This window comes from Eleutherodactylus coqui, chromosome 1, assembly GCF_035609145.1.
Source record: "Eleutherodactylus coqui strain aEleCoq1 chromosome 1, aEleCoq1.hap1, whole genome shotgun sequence".
Taxonomy (NCBI): domain Eukaryota; kingdom Metazoa; phylum Chordata; class Amphibia; order Anura; family Eleutherodactylidae; genus Eleutherodactylus; species Eleutherodactylus coqui.
The window spans coordinates 187253576-187268826 of NC_089837.1; positions in this window are offsets into that span (position 1 = coordinate 187253576).

Consider the following 15251-nt stretch of genomic DNA (forward strand, 5'->3'; position numbering starts at 1 on the left):
AGGCGGGCAGGGCCACTACATCTCCCTGACGGCACATTGGGTGAATTTAGTGGAGGCTGGGACAGAGTCAGAGCCTGGGACCGCTCACGTCCTACCCACCCCCAGAATTGCGGGCCCCAGCTCGGTGGTGGTATCTGCGGAGGTGTATGCTTCCTCCACTAAAGCACCCTCCTCCTCCTCCTCCTCCTCTGTCTCGCAATCAAGATGTGTTAGCAGCAGCATGTCGCCAGCAGTCGGTGTCGCGCGGTGTGGCAGCACAGCGGTGGGCAAGCGTCAGCAGGCCGTGCTGAAACTACTCAGCTTAGGCGATAAGAGGCACACGGCCCACGAAGTGCTGCAGGGTCTGACACAGCAGACCGACCGCTGGCTTGCGCCGCTGAGCCTCCAACCGGGAATGGTCGTGTGTGACAACGGCCGTAACCTGGTGGCGGCTCTGCAGCTCGGCAGCCTCACGCACGTGCCATTCCTGGCCCACGTCTTTAATTTGGTGGTTCAGCGCTTTCTGAAAAGCTACCCACGCTTGTCAGACCTGCTCGTAAAGGCGCGCCGGCTCTGCGCACATTTCCGCAAGTCCCACACGGACGCTGCCACCCTGCGCACCCTGCAACATCACTTTAAGCTGCCAGTGCACCGACTGCTGTGCGACGTGCCCACACGGTGGAACTCTACGCTCCACATGTTGGCCAGGCTCTATGAACAGCGTAGAGCTATAGTCGAATACCAACTCCAACATGGGCGGCGCAGTGGGAGTCAGCCTCCTCAATTCCTTTCAGAAGAGTGGGCCTGGTTGGCAGACATCTGCCATGTCCTTGGTAATTTTGAGGAGTCTACCCAGGTGGTGAGCGGCGATGCTACAATCATTAGCGTCACCATTCCTCTGCTATGCATCTTGAGAAATTCCCTGCAAACCATAAAGGCAGCTGCTTTGTGCTCGGAAACGGGGGCGGGGGAAGACAGTATGCCGCTGGATAGTCAGGGCACCCTCCTGTCTATTTCTCAGCGCGTACAGGAGGAGGAGGAGGAGGAGCATGAGGAGGATGAGGAGGAGGGGGAAGAGACAGCTTGGCCCGCTGCTGACGGTACACTGGCTGATTGCCTGTCATCCTTTCAGCGTGTATGGCCTGAGGAGGAGGAGAAGGAGGAGGAGGATCCTGAAAGTGATCTTCCTAGTGAAGACAGCCATGTGTTGCGTACAGGTACCCTGGCACTCATGGCTGACTTCATGTTAGGATGCCTTTCTCGTGACCCTCGCGTTGCACGCATTCTGGCCACGACCGATTACTGGGTGTACACACTGCTCGATCCACGGTATAAGGAGAACCTGCCCACTCTGATTCCCGAAGAGGAAAGGGGTTCGAGAGTGTTGCTATACCACAGGACCCTTGCGGACAAGCTGATGGTAAAATTCCCAGCCGACAGCGCTAGTGGCAGAAGGCGCAGTACCGAGGGCAAGGTAGCAGGGCAGGTGCGGAGATCGAGCAGCATGTACATCCCAGGCAGTGCAACAGTCTTTAAGGGCCTGGCCAGCTTTATGGCTCCCCACCAAGACTGTGTCACCGCTCCCCAGTCAAGGCTGAGTCGGCGGGAGCACTGTAAAAGGATGGTGAGGGAGTACGTAGCCGATCGCACGACCATCCTCGGTGACGCCTCTGCCCCCTACAACTACTGGGTGTCGAAGCTGGACACGTGGTCTGAACTAGCGCTGTATGCCCTGGAGGTGCTTGCTTGTCCTGCGGCTAGCGTCTTGTCGGAGAGGGTGTTTAGTGCGGCTGGGGGAATCATCACAGATAAGCGTAGCCGCTTGTCAACCGACAGTGCCGACAGGCTAACACTCATCAAGATGAACAAAGGCTGGATTTCCCCAGACTTCTGTTCTCCACCAGCGGACAGCAGCGATACGTAAGCAATACGTAGGCTGCACCCGCGGATGGAAGCTACGTTCTCTCTCACCATCCAAAACGGGGACATTTCTGCTTCATCAATCTGTGTCTAATATTCCTCCTCCTGCTCCTCCTCCTGAAACCTCACGTAATCACGCTGAACGGGCAATTTTTCTTAGGGCCACAAGGCTCACTCAAATAATTTTTCTGAACAATTTTTATAAGTTTCAATGCGCTTAAAAGCGTTGGAACTGTAACTTGAACCAATTTTTCGTTACACTGGGCTGCCTCCAGGCCTAGTTACCACTTAAGCCACATTAACCAAAGCGATTCACCTGCCATCTTGGTTGGGCATGGCCAATTTTTACTGAGGTACATTAGTACTGTTGGTACACCAAATTTTTGGGGCCCTCACCTACAGTGTAATCATAGCAATTTGTATGTTCTTCGCCTGCACTCATGGTACAGAAAGGTGTGTGGGGTTGGCCTACACTTTAGCTACATAAATGTAACTTGGGCCTTGGCTATACTAAGGCTACTGAAATGGAACTACGACTGCGCTCCCGCTATACTGCTGCTTCGGAATTGTTACTGGGGCCTGTCTTGAGTGCTACTATTGCTGACATGGAACGAAGACTGCGCTCCCGCTATACTGCTGCTTCGGAATTGTTACTGGGGCCTGTCTTGAGTGCTACTATTGCTGACATGGAACGAAGACTGCGCTCCCGCTATACTGCTGCTTCGGAATTGTTACTGGGGCCTGTCTTGAGTGCTACTATTGCTGACATGGAACGAAGACTGCGCTCCCGCTATAATGCTGCTAGTGATATGTTAGTGGGGCCTGTCCTAATGCTATGGCTGAAATGTTACGAATTCTGGGCTCTGCCTATACCGCTGCTAATGGTATGTCTCTGGGGTGTGGAAACAGAGGCTTCCCAAAGACATGATGGCGGCGAGGCCATTTCCCACCAACGCGGTTACTGTTAAGGTGCATATAACCACGGACACGTGGAGAGGACACGTAGTGCCTCAAAAACATCCCCCTCCTCCTCCAACAGGGAAAACATTCTTGGCAAATGCCTTTGCATTGGTTCGTCTGGTGGCAGTCCAAGAATTTCACCTTTACCGACACAACAAGAGAGCCCCCACACCATCCCCCCGCCACGGCCCACTTAATCCTGGCCGCATTCCGAAAACCAACAAAATACAACCGTGCTACTAGGTCCGCAGTCACCACCACATTACCACCAACGCGGTTACTGTTAAGGTACATATTACCAGTCTGACTGGGGCATGCAGACACCTTGACAGAATGAATAGTGTGTGGCACATAGGTTCCCCATTGCTATGCCTACGTGTGCAGCTCCTGATGGCGGTGGCACAGGATTCTATTTCTCATTGCTTCTGTACAGCATTGTGGGCTATCGCCCCGCCACTTTTAAAGAGGGTCGCTGCCTAGCCATGCCAACCCTCTGCAGTGTGTGCCTGCGGTTCCTCCTCATGGCAGACGCACTTCTAAATAGACATGAGTGTGGCGTGGCATGAGGGCAGCTGAAGGCTGCGCAGGGACACTTTGGTGTGCGCTGTGGGGGGGAGGGGGGGCGGTTGGTCAGCATGTAACCCAGGAGAAGTGGCAGCGGAGTGTCATCCAGGCAGTGATTGTGCTTTGTTGTAGCTAGTGTGGTGCTTAGCAAAGGTATGCCATGCTAATGAGGGCTTTTCAGAAGTAAAAGTTGTTGGGAGGGGGGGGGGCCCACTCTTGCCGGTATTGTTGCTTATTAGTGGGACCTGTGAACTTGAGATGCAGCCCAACATGTAGCCCCTCGCCTGCCCTATCCGTTTCTGTGTCATTCCCATCACTTTCTTGAATTGCCCAGATTTTCACACATGAAAACCTTAGCGAGCATCGGCGAAATACAAAAATGCTCTGGTCGCCCATTGACTTCAATGGGGTTCGTTGTTCGAAACGAACCCTCGAACATCGTGGGAAGTTCGTTCCGAATAACGAACACCCGAACATTTTGGTGTTCGCTCATCTCTAGTCACTACATATCTGCCTCTCTATGATACCAACTCCTTTGCAGCATTGCCAAGCTGATGGCCCAGCAGTGCACTCCCTGCTGCCAACAACGTCAATTCTCAAAACAGTAAGTCTGCTAGGTGAAATCCCACATTGTCAGCCCTTCTACTGCAGTCTGGCTCTGTCCCTCAGTCTTAACTTTAGCAGTCCTTGGAAATACTATCGGCACTCTGCTTTGAGCTTACAGTATCGGCTTCAGCATACAGGAAACATTCAGGAGATATCCCCCCCATATATCTCAATGACTTCTTCCATTTTTCTTCACTAACATCACTCGCTTTTCAGACTGGAGCATTACTGGCTCTAAAACACTAAAATTTTCAGCTGCATTTCAATACTTGTGAGGTAAATGAGGCTGCTTCTTGGCCTGCACCATGTTCCATTGTGGTAGCAGCCTCAACTACTATCATAAGCTGACTTGGTTGGATTCTGCTCTTTTTTTTCTGCTGCATCACAGTCTATAAGTTTTTGAGGCATCCATTTATAAGCTCAGTTTCTCAGCCAATTAGCATAGAGCTTAAGGTCCTGGTAGATCACTGCATCAGATTAGAGCTCAATTAAATCACATGACCTCCTTGAAGGTTCCTTCAGACATACTGTATCTACACTATGGAAACAGGCATATCAATAGGGTTACACTCGTTTAGTGTCCTTGGAGCAACTGTTCTTCCTGAAACTTAATAAAAATAAATTAAATGCTGGATTCCTTTTGTTAGCACATACAGTCCAGCAAATATCACAAATACTGACAAAATTGAGATATTGACTTCAGAAGACACCCAGAATCGCAAGAACTCCAACAACGAACAACCATCAATCATGGCACAGAGAAGACTAAATGATTTAATGGACAAACTTATTAAGTTTGATGTAGGACTGGGTCATAGGTCAGTACAAACATTCCTCTCTACTACAAAGCAAAGCATTTTACCTGCAATTGCAACAGCTGTACTGCCATACAGAAAGGTAAATCATTTACACATCAGAGCACTGGAAAAAACACGCTATTAAAGGCTTTTTTTTGCTACCTGTAGGATTTCATATGTCATATACGAGTATATAATGCCCATGTAGCTTATTATACATGGTAAATGAGGGAACATCAATACAATGTATAGAAAGAATTAACAAACAGAAATTTACAATACAAATAGCAAAAGTAGACATATCTTTTCTCTGGAAATTCTTGTTGAAAGGAGAAAGAACAGTGACTCCATTTCATTATTAGTCCCTAATATAGATGAGCGAACTTTTCAAAAGACCGTTTGATGCGCCAAATTTCACTAAAGGGAATGGAATCAGAAGTTCATGAAACCCCTAAAACAGGTATTGAATAGAGATGAGCGAACACCAAAATGTTCGGGTGTTCGTTATTCGAAACAAACTTCCCGCGATGTTCGAGGGTTCGTTTCGAATAACGAACCCCATTGAAGTCAATGGGCGACCAGAACATTTTTGTATTTCGCCGATGCTCGCTAAGGTTTTCATGTGTGAAAATCTGGGCAATTCAAGAAAGTGATGGGAACGACACAGCAACGGATAGGGCAGGCGAGGGGCTACATGTTGGGCTGCATCTCAAGTTCACAGGTCCCACTATTAAGCCAGAATACCGGCAAGAGTGGGCCCCCCCCCCCTCCCAACAACTTTTACTTCTGAAAAGCCATCATTAGCATGGCATACCTTTGCTAAGCACCACACTACCTCCAACAAAGCACAATCACCGCCTGCATGACACTCCACTGCCACTTCTACTGGGTTACATGCTGCCCAACCGCCCCCCCTCCCCCCCACAGCGCACACCAAAGTGTCCCTGCGCAGCCTTCAGCTGCCCTCATGCCACACCACCCTCATGTCTATTTAGAAGTGCGTCTGCCATGACGAGGGACCGCAGGCACACACTGCACAGGGTTGGCACGGCTAGGCAGCGACCCTCTTTAAAAGGGGCGGGGCGATAGCCCACAATGCTGTACAGAAGCAATGAGAAATAGAATCCTGTGCCACCGCCATCAGGAGCTGCACACGTGGGCATAGCAATGGGGAACCTATGTGCCACACACTATTCATTCTGTCAAGGTGTCTGCATGCCCCAGTCAGACAGCGGTTTTTAATTCATAGACACAGGCAGGTACAACTCCCTATTGTGAAGTCCCTGTTGACCGACAGCATGGGTGGCTCCCTGGAACCCACCGGCGGTACACAAAAATATCCCATTGCATTGCCCAACACAGCTGAGGTAGTAATGTCGTGCGTAATACAGGTGGGCTTCGGCCCACACTGCATGCCCCAGTCTGACTAGGGTTCTTTAGAAGTGGACACATGTAGGTTAAACTCCCTGTGGACCCACTGCCTGGGTGGGTGCCAGGAAGCCACCGGCGGTACATAGAAATATCCCATTGCATTGCCCAACACAGCTGAGGTAGTAATGTCGTGCGTAATACAGGTGGGCTTCGGCCCACACTGCATGCCCCAGTCTGACTGGGGTTCTTTACAAGTGGAAACAGATGCATTTATAATTCCCTGTGGACCCACAGCCTGGGTGGGTGCCAGGAAGCCACCGGCGGTACATAGAAATATCCCATTGCATTGCCCAACACAGCTGAGGTAACGTCAGCTGGAATGCAGGTGGGCTAAAAATTAATTTGATTACACTGTAGGCGAGGGCCCACAAAAATTGCTGTATCAACAGTACTAATGTACATCCCAAAAATTGGCCATGGCCAGCCAAGAGGGCAGGTGAAACCCATTAATCGCTTTGGTTAATGTGGCTTAAGTGGTAACTAGGCCTGGAGGCAGCCCAGTGTAACGAAAAATTGGTTCAAGTTACAGTTCCAACGCTTTTAAGCGCATTGAAACTTATAAAAATTGTTCAGAAAAATTATTTGAGTGAGCCTTGTGGCCCTAAGAAAAATTGCCCGTTCAGCGTGATTACGTGAGGTTTCAGGAGGAGGAGCAGGAGGAGGAGGAGGAATATTAGACACAGATTGATGAAGCAGAAATGTCCCCGTTTTGGATGGTGAGAGAGAACGTAGCTTCCATCCGCGGGTGCAGCCTACGTATTGCTTACGTATCGCTGCTGTCCGCTGGTGGAGAACAGAAGTCTGGGGAAATCCAGCCTTTGTTCATCTTGATGAGTGTTAGCCTGTCGGCACTGTCGGTTGACAAGCGGCTACACTTATCTGTGATGATTCCCCCAGCCGCACTAAACACCCTCTCCGACAAGACGCTAGCCGCAGGACAAGCAAGCACCTCCAGGGCATACAGCGCTAGTTCAGGCCACGTGTCCAGCTTCGACACCCAGTAGTTGTAGGGGGCAGAGGCGTCACCGAGGATGGTCGTGCGATCGGCTACGTACTCCCTCACCATCCTTTTACAGTGCTCCCGCCGACTCAGCCTTGACTGGGGAGCGGTGACACAGTCTTGGTGGGGAGCCATAAAGCTGGCCAGGCCCTTAAAGACTGTTGCACTGCCTGGGATGTACATGCTGCTCGATCTCCGCACCTGCCCTGCTACCTTGCCCTCGGTACTGCGCCTTCTGCCACTAGCGCTGTCGGCTGGGAATTTTACCATCAGCTTGTCCGCAAGGGTCCTGTGGTATAGCAACACTCTCGAACCCCTTTCCTCTTCGGGAATCAGAGTGGGCAGGTTCTCCTTATAGCGTGGGTCGAGCAGTGTGTACACCCAGTAATCCGTTGTGGCCAGAATGCGTGCAACGCGAGGGTCACGAGAAAGGCATCCTAACATGAAGTCAGCCATGAGTGCCAGGGTACCAGTACGCAACACATGGCTGTCCTCACTAGGAAGATCACTTTCAGGATCCTCCTCCTCCTCCTCCTCAGGCCATACACGCTGAAAGGATGACAGGCAATCAGCCGGTGTACCGTCAGCAGCGGGCCAAGCTGTCTCTTCCCCCTCCTCCTCATCCTCCTCATGCTCCTCCTCCTCCTCCTGTACGCGCTGAGAAATAGACAGGAGGGTGCCCTGACTATCCAGCGGCATACTGTCTTCCCCCGCCCCCGTTTCCGAGCGCAAAGCAGCTGCCTTTATGGTTTGCAGGGAATTTCTCAAGATGCATAGCAGAGGAATGGTGACGCTAATGATTGTAGCATCGCCGCTCACCACCTGGGTAGACTCCTCAAAATTACCAAGGACATGGCAGATGTCTGCCAACCAGGCCCACTCTTCTGAAAGGAATTGAGGAGGCTGACTCCCACTGCGCCGCCCATGTTGGAGTTGGTATTCGACTATAGCTCTACGTTGTTCATAGAGCCTGGCCAACATGTGGAGCGTAGAGTTCCACCGTGTGGGCACGTCGCACAGCAGTCGGTGCACTGGCAGCTTAAAGTGATGTTGCAGGGTGCGCAGGGTGGCAGCGTCCGTGTGGGACTTGCGGAAATGTGCGCAGAGCCGGCGCGCCTTTACGAGCAGGTCTGACAAGCGTGGGTAGCTTTTCAGAAAGCGCTGAACCACCAAATTAAAAACGTGGGCCAGGCATGGCACGTGCGTGAGGCTGCCGAGCTGCAGAGCCGCCACCAGGTTACGGCCGTTGTCACACACGACCATGCCCGGTTGGAGGCTCAGCGGCGCAAGCCAGCGGTCGGTCTGCTGTGTCAGACCCTGCAGCAGTTCGTGGGCCGTGTGCCTCGTATCGCCTAAGCTGAGTAGTTTCAGCACGGCCTGCTGACGCTTGCCCACCGCTGTGCTGCCACACCGCGCGACACCGACTGCTGGCGACATGCTGCTGCTAACACATCTTGATTGCGAGACAGAGGAGGAGGAGGAGGAGGAGGGTGCTTTAGTGGAGGAAGCATACACCTCCGCAGATACCACCACCGAGCTGGGGCCCGCAATTCTGGGGGTGGGTAGGACGTGAGCGGTCCCAGGCTCTGACTCTGTCCCAGCCTCCACTAAATTCACCCAATGTGCCGTCAGGGAGATGTAGTGGCCCTGCCCGCCTGTGCTTGTCCACGTGTCCGTTGTTAAGTGGACCGTGGCAGTAACCGCGTTGGTGAGGGCGCGTACAATGTTGCGGGAGACGTGGTCGTGCAGGGCTGGGACGGCACATCGGGAAAAGTAGTGGCGACTGGGAACTGAGTAGCGCGGGGCCGCCGCCTCCATGATACTTTTGAAGGACTCCGTTTCCACAACCCTATACGGCAGCATCTCAAGGCTGATGAATTTTGCTATGCGGACGGTTAACGTTTGAGCGTGCGGGTGCGTGGCGGCGTACTTGCGCTTGCGCTCCAACAGTTGCGCAAGCGACGGCTGGACGGTGCGCTGAACTACACTGCTGGATGGGGCCGAGGACAGCGGAGATGAAGGTGTGGGTGCAGGCCATGAGGCGGTAGTGCCTGTGTCCTGAGAGGGGGGTTGCATCTCAGTGGCAGGTTGGGGCACAGGGGGAGAGGCAGGGGTGCAAACCGGAGGCGCTGAACGGCCTTCGTCCCACCTTGTGGGGTGCTTGGCCATCATATGTCTGCGCATGGTGGTCGTGGTGAGGCTGTTGGTGTTGGCTCCCCGGCTGAGCTTTGCGCGACAAAGGTTGCACACCACTGTTCGTCGGTCGTCAGGCGTCTCTGTGAAAAACTGCCAGACCTTAGAGCACCTCGGCCTCTGCAGGGTGGCATGGCGCGAGGGGGCGCTTTGGGAAACAGTTGGTGGATTATTCGGTCTGGCCCTGCCTCTACCCCTGGCCACCGCACTGCCTCTTGCAACCTGCCCTGCTGATGCCCTTGACTCCCCCTCTGAAGACCTGTCCTCCTGAGTAAGCGTTGCACACCAGGTGGGGTCAGTCACCTCATCGTCCTGCTGCTCTTCCTCCGAATCCTCTGTGCGCTGCTCCCTCGGACTTACTGCCCTTACTACTACCTCACTGCAAGACAACTGTGTCTGATCGTCATCGTTCTCCTCACCCACAGAAAGTTGTTGAGACAGTTGGCGGAAGTCCCCAGCCTCTTCCCCCGGACCCCGGGAACTTTCGAATGGTTGGGCATCAGTGACGATAAACTCCTCTGGTGGGAGAGGAACCGCTGCTGCCCAATCTAAGCAGGGGCCCGAGAACAGTTCCTGGGAGTGTTCCCGCTCCTGAGCAGGTGTCATTGTAGTGGAGTGAGGAGGCTGGGAGGAAGGAGGAGCAGCAGACAGAGGATTCGGATTTGCAGCAGTGGACGGCGCAGAACTGCGTGTTGACGATAGGTTGCTCGAAGCACTTTCTGCCATCCAGGACAGGACCTGCTCACACTGCTCATTTTCTAATAACCGTCTCCCGCGTGGACCCATTAATTGGGCGATGAATGTGGGGACGCCAGAAACGTGCCTCTCTCCTAATCGCGCAGCAGTCGGCTGCGACACACCTGGATCAGGAGCTCGGCCTGTGCCCACACCCTGACTTGGCCCTCCGCGTCCTCGGCCGCGTCCACGTCCTCTAGGCCTACCCCTACCCCTCAGCATGCTGTATTACCAGTGATTTGATTTCACAGGCAGGAAATAAATTGGCGCAAGACTGCAGCCAAATATAATTTTTTCCCTTTTTTGAAAACGAAAGGCCCCACTGCCTCTAGTGAATGAATAATCTAAGTTTAATAACTGTGCTGTGTCCCTGCTAATGTGTCACAGAACGTGAGGGTAGCAGAGTTATTAACTCTGGCAGAGCAGGTATTTTTTTTCCCAATTAAGGAAAGCAAATGGCGAAGCCAGGAGTAAACCGTAGCTGGGTGCGTCTGATTTTTAAACGTTGCACACGCAGCCGACACGTGTCCACCGCCCTTAGGACGGACAGAGGCAGGACAAATACAATTATTTTCAGTTTTTTTCCACCAAAAGGCAGCACTGCGTATATTCAATGAACATGAGAAGTTTAATAACTGTGCTGTGGCCCTGCTAATGTGGCACAGAACGTGAGGGTAGCAGAGTTATTAACTCTGGCAGAGCAGGTATTTTTTTTCCCAATTAAGGAAAGCAAATGGCGAAGCCAGGAGTAAAACGTAGCTGGGTGTGTCTGATTTTTAAACGTTGCACATGCAGCCGACACGTGTCCACCGCCCTTAGGACGGACAGAGGCAGGACAAATACAATTATTTTCAGTTTTTTTCCACCAAAAGGCAGCACTGCGTATATTCAATGAACATGAGAAGTTTAATAACTGTGCTGTGGCCCTGCTAATGTGGCACAGAACGTGAGGGTAGCAGAGTTATTAACTCTGGCAGAGCAGGTATTTTTTTTCCCAATTAAGGAAAGCAAATGGCGAAGCCAGGAGTAAAACGTAGCTGGGTGCGTCTGATTTTTAAACGTTGCACATGCAGCCGACACGTGTCCACCACCCTTAGGACGGACAGAGGCAGGACAAATACAATTATTTTCAGTTTTTTTCCACCAAAAGGCAGCACTGCGTATATTCAATGAATAATAACTGTGTTGTGGCCCTGCCTACACAATTCTTTCCCTGCAGTATCAATGGAGGGTGCAATGCTCTGCAGAGGCGATTTTGAGAAGAAGAAAAAAATGCAGCACAGCTAACAGCAGCCAGCACAGTAGTGCACACGGTTAAATATGGCCCTAGAAAGGACCGTTGAGGTTCTTGAAGGCTACACTCACTCCTAACACTCTCCCTGCCTATGCAGCACTTCTGTCCCTAATGCCGGGTGCAACGCTCTGCAGAGGCGATTTTGAGAAAAAAAATAATTGCCACTGCTAACAGCAGCCAACACACAGCTATCAGTGGCCCTAATAAGGACCTTTGGGGGTCTTGAAGCCTACACTAACTACCAATTCTTTCCCTACAGCAGCTCCGGTACAAACAGCACTGTCCCTCATCTAACTCACAAGGCATCTGAGGCGAGCCGCGGGAGGGGCCGACTTTTATATTCGGCGGTCACCTGATCACCCCAGCCACTCACAGCAGGGGGGTGGTATAGGGCTGGAACAACACAGGGGGAAGTTGTAATGCCTTCCCTGTCTTTCAATTGGCCAGAAAAGCGCGCTAACGTCTCAGGGAAGGAAGTGAAAGTAACCCGAACACCGCATGGTGTTCGTTACGAATAACGAACATCCCGAACACCCTAATATTCGCACGAATATCAAGCTCGGACGAACACGTTCGCTCATCTCTAGTATTGAACATTCTTACACCTGTATTTATCAAAAATACTGTCAGGAAAAAGGGAAAAATTAGGGAGCAATCAGCGTCCCAGAAAAGGATATTGCGTATGTGCCAGAATCATGTACATGCGAGGGGGCCATGACTAGATGAGGTCAATGCCACCATGTTAAGTCTGGCATCCTGCAAGTGTGGAAACAGCCTGCATGAATATCACAATATAACAGTACATGGTATAATATAATTAAATCTAGAAAAAAAAACAATGGCAAAAAGCACTCATATAAACAGCACACTAAACTGGAATAACAGCAATCCCATAGTATTAGATGTGCACAATTATAGAGTTCAAAGTCATGTTCATGCACAGTAGAAATAAAGAGGTGAGGTCATTGTTGCCATATTTATTTTGGTATCCAGCAAGTGTGTAAAGAGATTGCTTGTGCAAAAATACATGATGGCTAACCGCAGTAGGAGCGTTCATATAAGGTGCACAATGAAATGGAATGCCAACAATCATATAGTGTTTATACAGTTATGCTGCAACACCTCAAAAAAAAAGGAGGAGGATAAGATGGGGATGATAATGAGTTTGTCTGAGATAAACCGCCGGAGATTCAGGTTCACCGCAAACTTTTAGCAAAGTTCAACCAGATATAGTGTTCAACTGTTTGCGTTCAAACAAAATTAGCCAAGATACTAGTAATTATTAGGAGATTATAGCTCCGCTGTATGCATGTCACACAAACAGCTCTGGTACATGTACATCACACACACAGCTCTGCTACATGCATGTCGCACATACACAGCTCTGCTACATACACATAACACACACAGCTCTACTACATGCATGTCACACACACGCAGCTCTGCTACATGCACGTCTCACACACACAGCTCTGGTACATGCATGTCACACACACAGCTCTGCTGTATGCCTGTCACACACACAGCTCTGGAACATGTACAACACACACACAGCTCTGCTACATGCATTTCACATATACATAGCTCTGCTACATGCATGTCACACACAGTTCTGCTACATGCACATCACACGGACACAGTTCTGCCACATGTACATCACATATAATCACATGCTACATATATTTTTCATCACATGCAACAGGGATCACAAGCAGCAGAGCAGGGTCCTGCACACACTGACCTCCCCCCCCAATCATGTGATCCCAGACTCCTCCCACACAGTTAGGTCAGCAGCACACAATGTCCATTAGCTTAAACGGGCGAGGCAAAAAATATGCATGACAAGCCACCAAGGAGTCTGAGCCTATGACTCCAATAATTAATTCAGTAATAAATAACTTACAAAGGTGGCAGCATAACTGGTACAAAAAAATACAATTTCCTTTTTATTCCTCCATTAATAATGCAACGTATTGACATTGTTGGTCTCTCTCAAGCTAAAAGAAAAGCTTGAGAAAGACCAACAAGGTAGAAATGTCACGTTATTAATGGAGGAATAAAAAGGAAATTGTATTTTTTGCACCAGTTATGCTGCCACCTTTGTGAGTTATTTAGTTCCTCCCTCGCAGGTGAATGATCACAAGATGGGTACATTATCACAGGTGCTGGAAGCACATGGCTGCTGTCCAGCTCTGCAGGTTTTTAATAAAGTGAAGGACCTGTCATGATGTCCCCTTCATGTGATCAGGGGCGGAGCTCAGAGCCCTCTTGACTGATCCCATGATGGTGGCATCTTCACATGTAACTCACACAATTACTCACTTATAGACAGGTGTCTGTTAGTATTCCATAGCAACTAAGGCCATGGTGGTTTGTAGGGGAAGTAGTCCGCCCATAATCTGCAAAGGGATGAAGGACCTGTGATTACATTACCATCATGTGATCAGGGGCGGAGCATGTAACTCACTCATAGATACAGAGCTCAGGTGACTGATCTCATGACAGTGACATCATCACAGGTCCAGTAAGCACATCGCTGCTGTCATGTTTTAGGACTTTTGATGACATCATTGTCATGTGTTTAGGGGCGGAGCATATAACTCCCTCACAGGCAGGTGGTCATTAGTAATTTGATAAAGTTATCCCCTTTATATCTCAGACAATCTCTAGTACTGTCATTGAAGTAAATTAAGTGGTGGCGCTCATGCACAACCTTGCTGTATTCATGCGGAGATCTTCAGAACCCCTATTTTTGAGATCAGTGGGGGTCTTAGCTACTTATCATTAACATTAGAGAAGCATAAGACCTCATGGGCTTTATTTTACCTTCCAAAACATTTTGCAGCACCTGTCCTGCACCATAATACTTCTTTTCAGTTATATTGTTTTGTTATATTGCCATAACTGCTTACAATTTCTGGTATCCAAAGTTGTTTACTAGAGATGAGCGAACGTACTCGTCCGAGCTTGATACTCGTTCGAGTATTAGCGTGTTCGAGATGCTCGTTACTAGAGGCGAGTACCACGCAATGTTCGAGTTACTTTCACTTTCATCTCTGAGACGTTAGCGTGCTTTTCTGGCCAATAGAGACAGGGAAGGCATTACAACTTCCCCCTGCGACGTTCAAGCCCTATACCACCCCCCTGCAGTGAGTGGCTGGCGAGATCAGGTGTCACCCGAGTATATAAATCGGCCCCTCCCGCGGCTCACCACAGATGCATTCTGACATAGCTCAGGGAAAGTGCTGCTGCTGGTGCTGCTGCTATAGGGAGAGTGTTAGGAGTTATTTTAGGCTTCAAGAACTCCAACGGTCCTTCTTAGGGCCACATCTGACCGTGTGCAGTACTGTTGAGGCTGCTTTTAGCAGTGTTGCACAATTTTTTTTTTTTGTATATCGGCCGTGCAGAGCATTGCGTCCGCAGTCTGCAGTCATGGTACAGAGTATAGGGGCAGTACTGGTGAGGCAGGGAAAGAGATATTCAGGCTATATACGCAGTGGGCTTTTTCCAAAAAATTGATCGACGTCATCCCGCCAGAGGGAAACAGTATACATAATATTATACGCTGCCTACAGTATCTATCTGCTGGGGGTTGTAGTCCTAATTAATACGCAGCTAAGCGTTACAGCAGGCTTGCGCAAAATTGTTTCCTGGATCTGCTGTCTCTGTTACATCAGCGCTGTCATCCCGCCAGAGGGAAACAGTATACATAATATTATACGCTGCCTACAGTATCTATCTGCTGGGGGTTGTAGTCCTAATTAATACGCAG